A 7,430-nucleotide genomic window follows, 5' to 3' on the forward strand; every position below is an offset into this window, starting at 1 on the left:
ATATATATATATATATATATATATATATATATACACAAACACATTTAAATGTGTACATATATTCAATTCAATTCAATTGATTTCTCTAGCGCCAAATCACAACAAAGTTGTCTCAGGGCACTTTACAGAAACATTCACATAAAAGACAATTAGTAAAGTTCTCTATCTAAGGAATCCAGCAGACAAGTTGACTCTTGGCTTCGTTGCAGTCCACCATCCTGAGCAAGCACAGTGGCAACAGTGGAAAGGAAAAACTCCCTTTTAAAAGGAAGAAACCTCCAGCAGAACCAGGCTCAGGACAAGCGGCCATCTGCTTTGACCGGCTGGTTTGAGAGGACAGGAAGGAGAGACAAACGAACACAGAATGGTAGGTCCAGGTATAGGTCCAGGTGTACCTGAAAGACAAAAAAACAAACAAAACCCCCCCCCACATATTAAGGATATAAAAAATAATTACAAATACAAAACAGGTTGAACAGAGTAAGTAAAGACAGTAGTAGAGTGAAAAATGTGGTCAGTTTGTCCTCCAGCAGTCTAAACCTATAGCAGCATAATTAAGGGACAGCTCAGGAAACCCAAGCTGACTCTAACTATAGGATTTAGCAAAAAGGAAAGCCTTAAACCTAGTTTTAAAACTGGATAATGTGTCAGCCTCACGGACAGAGATTGGAAGTTGGTTCCACAAGAGAGGAGCCTGAGAACTGAAAGCTCTGCCTCCCATTCTGTTTTGTAAATTCTAGGAACCACAAGTAAACCTGCAGTCTGAGAGCGAAGTGCTCTGTTGGGAAAGTATGGAACAATAAGATCTGTAATATTAGATGGAGCCAGGTTGTTGAGAGCTTTGTAGGTTAGACGTAAGATTTTGAATTCTATTCTGGATTTGACAGGGAGCCAATGGAGAGAAACTAGTGCTGTTTCTGTACTATGATAAGCTCTAAACCCTGACTGAAACTCTTCAGATTATTTCTTTGTAGATGTTCACACAACTGACCAGCAACTATTTTCTCTAGAATTTTCGAGATGAAAGTTAGATCAGATATAGGTCTATAGTTGGCCAGAATTTCTGAATCAAGGTCAGACTTCTTAAGTAAATGTTTACTTACTGCAACCTTAAAGTGCTGTGGTGCACAATCACTCATTAAAGACAAATTATGTAGATCCAAAATGTGGACATTAATTTTGGGAAATACCTCTTTAAACAGTCTGGTTGAGATGGGATCTAGTAGGCATGTGGATGGTATGGATGAGGTTATTATTTTTGACAATTCAGAGCTCAACAGGACAAAAACTGTCCAAACATAAATCAGGCTCTAGTGACATTTTTTAAAGTTGCCTTATTTGACAGGGGACTAGAGATAGTAGAAGGAAGGATGGTTTGAATTTTCTCTCTAATTGAAATAATTTTATTTATAAAGAATCTCATGAAGTCATCACTACTTATAGTTGTAGGGATACATGGTTCAACAGAAATGGGACTTTTAATTTGTCTAACAATAGTACTAAACAGAAACCTAGGGTTATTTTTATTCTCTTCTATTAAAGATGAGTAACATAAAGTTCTAGCTTTACTTTCAACATCTACATCAAAATTGAAATCACCCATTATTATGACTTTATCAGTATTTAATAGTAAGTCAGTTAAGAATTCTGATAATTCAGACAAAAACTGAGAGTAAGCACCATGGTGGACAATTTATAACAACTAGTGAAGTGGCTTTTCTGATTTCCATTTTGGATGAGAAAAACTGAGAGACAGCGATTCAAAAGAATCATAACTAATAACTGGTTTGGCATTAATCAATAATCCTGAATGAAAAATAGAAGCTGATCCTGCACCTCAGCCAGTTGTTCTAGGAGTATGAACATTTAAATAATTAACAGGAGTGGATTCCTCAATCCCGCAGGCACGCCTTCCACTGAGGAAGCAAAGCCTGGGGCCTTTGGGTTGGGCTCTCCAATCCCTGGTGCTCAGGTCACCAAGGTGGTTAAAAAGCTCCTGGGTGGCAGGGCCCCAGGGGTGGATGAGATTCACCCAGAGTTCCTTAAGGCTCTGGATGTTGTAGAGTTGTGTTGGCTTACAAGACTCTGCTATATTGCGTGGTCATCGGGGGGCAGTTCCCCTGGATTGGCAGACTGGGGTGGTGGTCCCCCTATTCAAAAAGGGGGACCATAGAGTGTGTTCCAACTACAGGGGGATCACACTCTTAAGCCTCCCTGGTAAGGTCTATTCGGCGGTTCTAGAGAGGAGTGTCTGTCGGATAGTCGAACCTAAGAGCTGATTCAGATTCAACTCAATCAAGGTGCACCTGGTGATGAGCTGCTGAGGTCACGTGAGAGCTGTGCTGCGTAAGTAACATGGCAGGATACTGCTAAACAAAAACGATTCAACTCAGGTAAAACAAGCCAATACATTACATTCAAGCATAATAAATATTGTTAATAATAACCTCTGCATATTGTTTCAATAAACCAAAACTAGACGAGGAAACCTTGGACAGTCTGGAGAGTTATGTGGACGAGTGTTTTGAAACATCGTGATGGGTAAACCACAAAAAATCACTGCATCCACGGCCACACTAACTCCTAAACGCAAGCGTTCGGAGAGCTCAACCAGCACGTCCACCTCTCCAGAGAAAAGTTTCACTGATGTCCTGGGCTCTATAGACAAGAAGCTAACAAGCTTAGATGCCCAGCTGGCCCTGGTGGAGGTTCTCCACAAGGAGTTTCAAGCACTGAGGGAGTCTCTGGAGTTCAGCCAAGCTCAGGTGGCGTCGCTCGCTGCAGAGAACCAAACTCTGAGGGGTAACGTTAAATAACTCACCGGGAAGATGACGCAGCTGTCCGGAGAGAACAGAAAAATGAAGCAGTCCATCCTGGATATTCAAGCTCGGAGCATGCGGGACAATATTGTCTTCTCAGGGATCCCAGAACGAGCAGAGGAGGACGCTGAAGTTACGATCCGTGAGTTTATCCATCATCAGCTGAAACTCCCAAGTGAGATGGTAAAAAACATCACTTTCCATCGCGTTCACCGGTTCGGAGGTAAGAAGCCCGATAACAAGCAACCTCGACCAATCATAGCTAAAATTGAACATTATAAACAAAAAGAGCAGGTCAGAGGTCGGGGCAGAGAGCTGCGTGGGACGGACTTCAGTGTAAATGATCAATTTCCTAAAGAGATCCTCGATCGGAGGCGGGTTTTGTTTCCAATCAGGAAGAAATACATGTCAGAGGGCGTCAGAGCTACAGTGGCTGTATCCATCCATCCATCCATTTTCTTCCGCTTATCCGGGGTTGGGTCGCGGGGGTCGGGTAGCAGCCTAAGTAGGGAGGCCCAGACTTCCCTCTCCCCAGCCACTTGGGCCAGCTCTTCCGGGGGAATCCCGAGGCGTTCCCAGGCCAGCCGAGAAACATAGTCCCTCCAGCGTGTCCTGGGTCTTCCTCTGGGTCTCCTCCCCGTGGGACATGTCCGGAACACCTCACCAGGGAGGTGTCCAGAAGGCATACTAAACAGATGCCCAAGCTACCTCAACTGGCTCCTCTTGACGTGGAGAAGCAGCGGTTCTACTCTGAGTCCCTCCCGGATGATCGAGCTTCTCACCCTATCTCTAAGGGAGAGCCCAGACACCCTGCGTAGAAAACTCATTTCGGCCACTTGTATCCGAGATCTCATTCTTTCAGTCACAACCCAAAGCTCGTGCCCATAGATGAGGGTAGGAACATAGATCGATCGGTAAATTGAGAGCTTCGCCTTTTGACTCAGCTCTCTCTTCACCACGACAGACCTGTACAGTGTCTGCTTCACTGCTGACGTTGCACCTATCCGCCTATCGATCTCACGCTCCATTTTTCCCTCATTCGTGAACAAGACCCCAAAATACTTAAACTCCTCCACTTGGGGTAGGACCTCCTCCCTGACCCGGAGAGGGCACTCTACCCTTGTCCGGCTCAAGACCATGGCCTCAGATTTGGTGGAACTGATCTTCATCCCGGCCGTGTCGCATTCGGCTGCGAACCGCTCCAGCGAAAGCTGTGGATCATGATCTGATGAAGCCAATAAGACCACATCATCTGCAAAAAGCAGAGACGCAATCCTAAGGCCACCAAAACAGATCCCCTCAACACCTTGGCTGCGCCTAGAAATTCTGTCCATAAAAGTTATGAACAAAATTGGTGACAAAGGGCAACCTTGGCAGAGTCCAACTCTCACTGGGAACAAGCCCGACTTACTGCCGGCGATGCGGACCAGGCTCTGACACCAATCATACAGGGACCTAACAGCCCGTATAAAAGGGCCTGGTACCCCATACTCCCAGAGTACCTACCACAGGGTGCCCCAAGGGACGCAGTCGAACGCCTTCTCCAAGTCCACAAAGCACATGTAGACAGGTTGGGCAAACTCCCACGCACCCTCCAGGACCCTGCTGAGGATGCAGAGCTGGTCCAGTGTTCCACGGCCAGGACAAAAATCACACTGCTCCTCCTGTCCTCTTCTCATTGTACATGCTGCCCCTTGGATCAGTGATAGCCAAACATAATTTTTCTTTTCACTGCTATGCTGATGATGTACAAATTTATTTACCAATGAAACCTAAAAACAGTAACCTTCTCACACCTTTCGTTGATTGTATTGCCGACATTAAACAGTGGCTTCATCTTAATTTTTTGTTTTTAAACGAAGGAAATACAGAATGCATCTTTTTTGGTGATGATGCTCCCTATAACTTTGGTGCTCTGACATCCAAGTTCAGAACCACAGTTAAAAACTTGGGAGTGACATTTGATAAGGACTTAAAAGTTTGATAAACAAATATCCTCTATAGTCAAGGCCTGTTTTTATCAGTTACGTCTTTATCTTAACTTTGGTTAAGCCATTTTTAAATCGTTCTGACTTGGAAAAGGCCATCCATGCTTTTATAACTTCAAGGCTCGACTACTGCAATTCCCTATATGCAGGAATCTCCCAATCCTCTATTAGACGCCTGCAATTGGTCCAAAATGCTGCAGCTCGACTTTTAACCAACACCTCCAGACGTGAGCACATCACCCCTGTTTTATTTTCCCTCCACTGGCTTCCAGTCGATTTTAGAATTAAATTTAAAATTTTATTATTCACTTTTAAAGCTCTCAATGGTCTTGCCCCACTATATTTGTCTAATCTTGTAGCTGTCCATGAATATAGGAGAACACTGAGATATTCTAATACATTTCTACTTTCTGTCCCAAAGTCTAACTACAAACGATGGGGTGACCGGGCCTTTTCGGTTGTCGCACCCAGACTCTGGAACCAGCTACCTCAGGACTTGCGCACCATCACTGACATGGAGCATTTTAAATCTAATCTTAAAACCTTTTTATTCAGGCAGGCTTTTAATACCTAGTAGGTCTTAGACAATTTTGCTATGTTTTAATTGTAATTGTTTTTGTTTTTAACTGACTGATTTTTTATTTTTATTTTTTTTTATTCTTGTTTGTTTTTAACTTCTGTACTGTGCAGCACTTTGTGCACCTTTTGGCTGCTGGAAAGGGCTCTATAAATAAAGTTTGATTGATTGATTGATTGATTGAATCCGAGGTTCGACTATCCGACAGACCCTCCTCTCCAGAACCCCCGAGTAGACCTTACCAGAAAGGCTTAAGAGCATGATTCCCCTGTAGTTGGAACACACTCTACGGCCCCCCTTTTTAAATAGGGGGACCACCACCCCAGTCTGCCAATCCAGGGGAACTTCCCCCAATGTCCACGAAATATTGCAGAGTCGTGTAAGCCAACACAACCTTACAACATCCAGAGCCTTAAGGAACTCCGGGCAAATCTTATCCACCCCTGGGGCCCTGCCACCGAGGAGCTTTTTAACCACCTCGGTGACCTCAGCACCAGAGATTGGAGGGCCCGACCCAGAGTCCCCAGGCTCCGCTTCCTCAGTGGAAGACGTGCCGGTGGGATTGAGGAGGTCTTCAAAAGTATTCCACCCATCGACCCACAACATCCTGAGTTGAGGTCAGCAGCACACCACCCCCACTATAAACAGTGTTGGTGGCGTACCGCTTCACCCCCCCCCCCCCCCGAGACGCCGGATGGTGGACCAGAATCGCCTCGAATCCATGCGGAAGTCATTCTCCATGGCCTCTCCGAACTCCTCCCATGCCCGAGTTTTTGTCTCAGCGACCTGTCGCTTGGACTGCCGGTACCTATCAGCTGCTTCTGGGGTCCCACAGGCCAAAAAGGCCCGATAGGACTCCTTCTTCAGCCTGACAGCATCCCTCACCAACGGTGTCCACCTGCGGGTTTGAGGGTTGCCGCCGCGACAGGCACTGACGACCTTGCAGCCGCAGCTCCGGTAAGCCGCCTCGACAATAGAGGCACGAAACATGGTCCACTCGGACTCAATGTCCCCCACCTCCCTCGGAACATGTTCGAAGTTCTCCCAGAGGTGGGAGTTAAAACTCCGTCTCACAGGAGACTCTGCCAGACGTTTCCAGCAAACCTTCACAAAACGTTTGGGTCTGCCAGGTCTGACCAGCATCCTCCCCCACCATCGGAGCCAACTCACCACCAGGTAGTGATCAGTGGACAGCTCTGCCACTCTCTTCACCCGAGTGTCCAAGTCATGTGGCCGCAGATCAGAGAGACGATGACAAAGTCGATCATCGAACTGCGGCCTAGGGTGTCCTGGTGCCCAGTGCACATACGGACACCCTAGACCCAAGCCTGGAGAGCTGCAGCGGACGACGTGGAAGCCTGGAGAGCTGCAGCAGACGGCGTGGAAGCCTGGAGAGCTGAAGCAGACGGCGTGGGAGCCTGGAGAGCTGCAGCAGATGGCGTGGGAGCCTGGAGAGCTGTAGCAGACGGCGTGGGAGCCTGGAGAGCTGCAGCAGACAGCGTGGGAGCCTGGAGAGCTGCAGCAGACGGCGTGGGAGCCTGGAGAGCTGCAGGAGACGGCGTGGGAGCCTGGAGAGCTGCAGGAGACGAGGGAAACTTGGAGGATGCTGCTGCTGTCGGAGAGGCCTGGGGAGATGCTGCTGCTGTCGGAGAGGCCTGGGGAGATGCTGCTGCTATCGGAGAGGCCTGGGGAGATGCTGCTGCTGTGGGAGAGGCCTGGGGAGATGCTGCTGCTGTCGGAGAGGCCTGGGGAGATGCAGCAGACGACGGAGAGGCCTGTGGCTCTGCAGCAGACGACGGAGAGGCCTGTGGCTCTGCAGCAGACGACGGAGAGGCCTGGAGCTCTGTAGGAGCAGGAACTTCTGCGGCAGGAACGGAGTCTTCTGCGGCAGACGACGGAGTCTTCTGCGGCAGGAACGGAGTCTTCTGCGGCAGGAACGGAAACTGGAACGGAACCCTCTGCGGCAGGAATGGAGTCTTCTGCGGCAGGAACGGAAACCTCTGCGGCAGGAACGGAACCCTCTGCGGCAGGAACGGAGTCTTCTGC

The sequence above is a fragment of the Nematolebias whitei genome, chromosome 21, assembly GCF_014905685.2.
Source record: "Nematolebias whitei isolate Nwh7 chromosome 21, NemWhi1, whole genome shotgun sequence".
NCBI classification, from domain to species: Eukaryota; Metazoa; Chordata; class Actinopteri; order Cyprinodontiformes; family Rivulidae; genus Nematolebias; species Nematolebias whitei.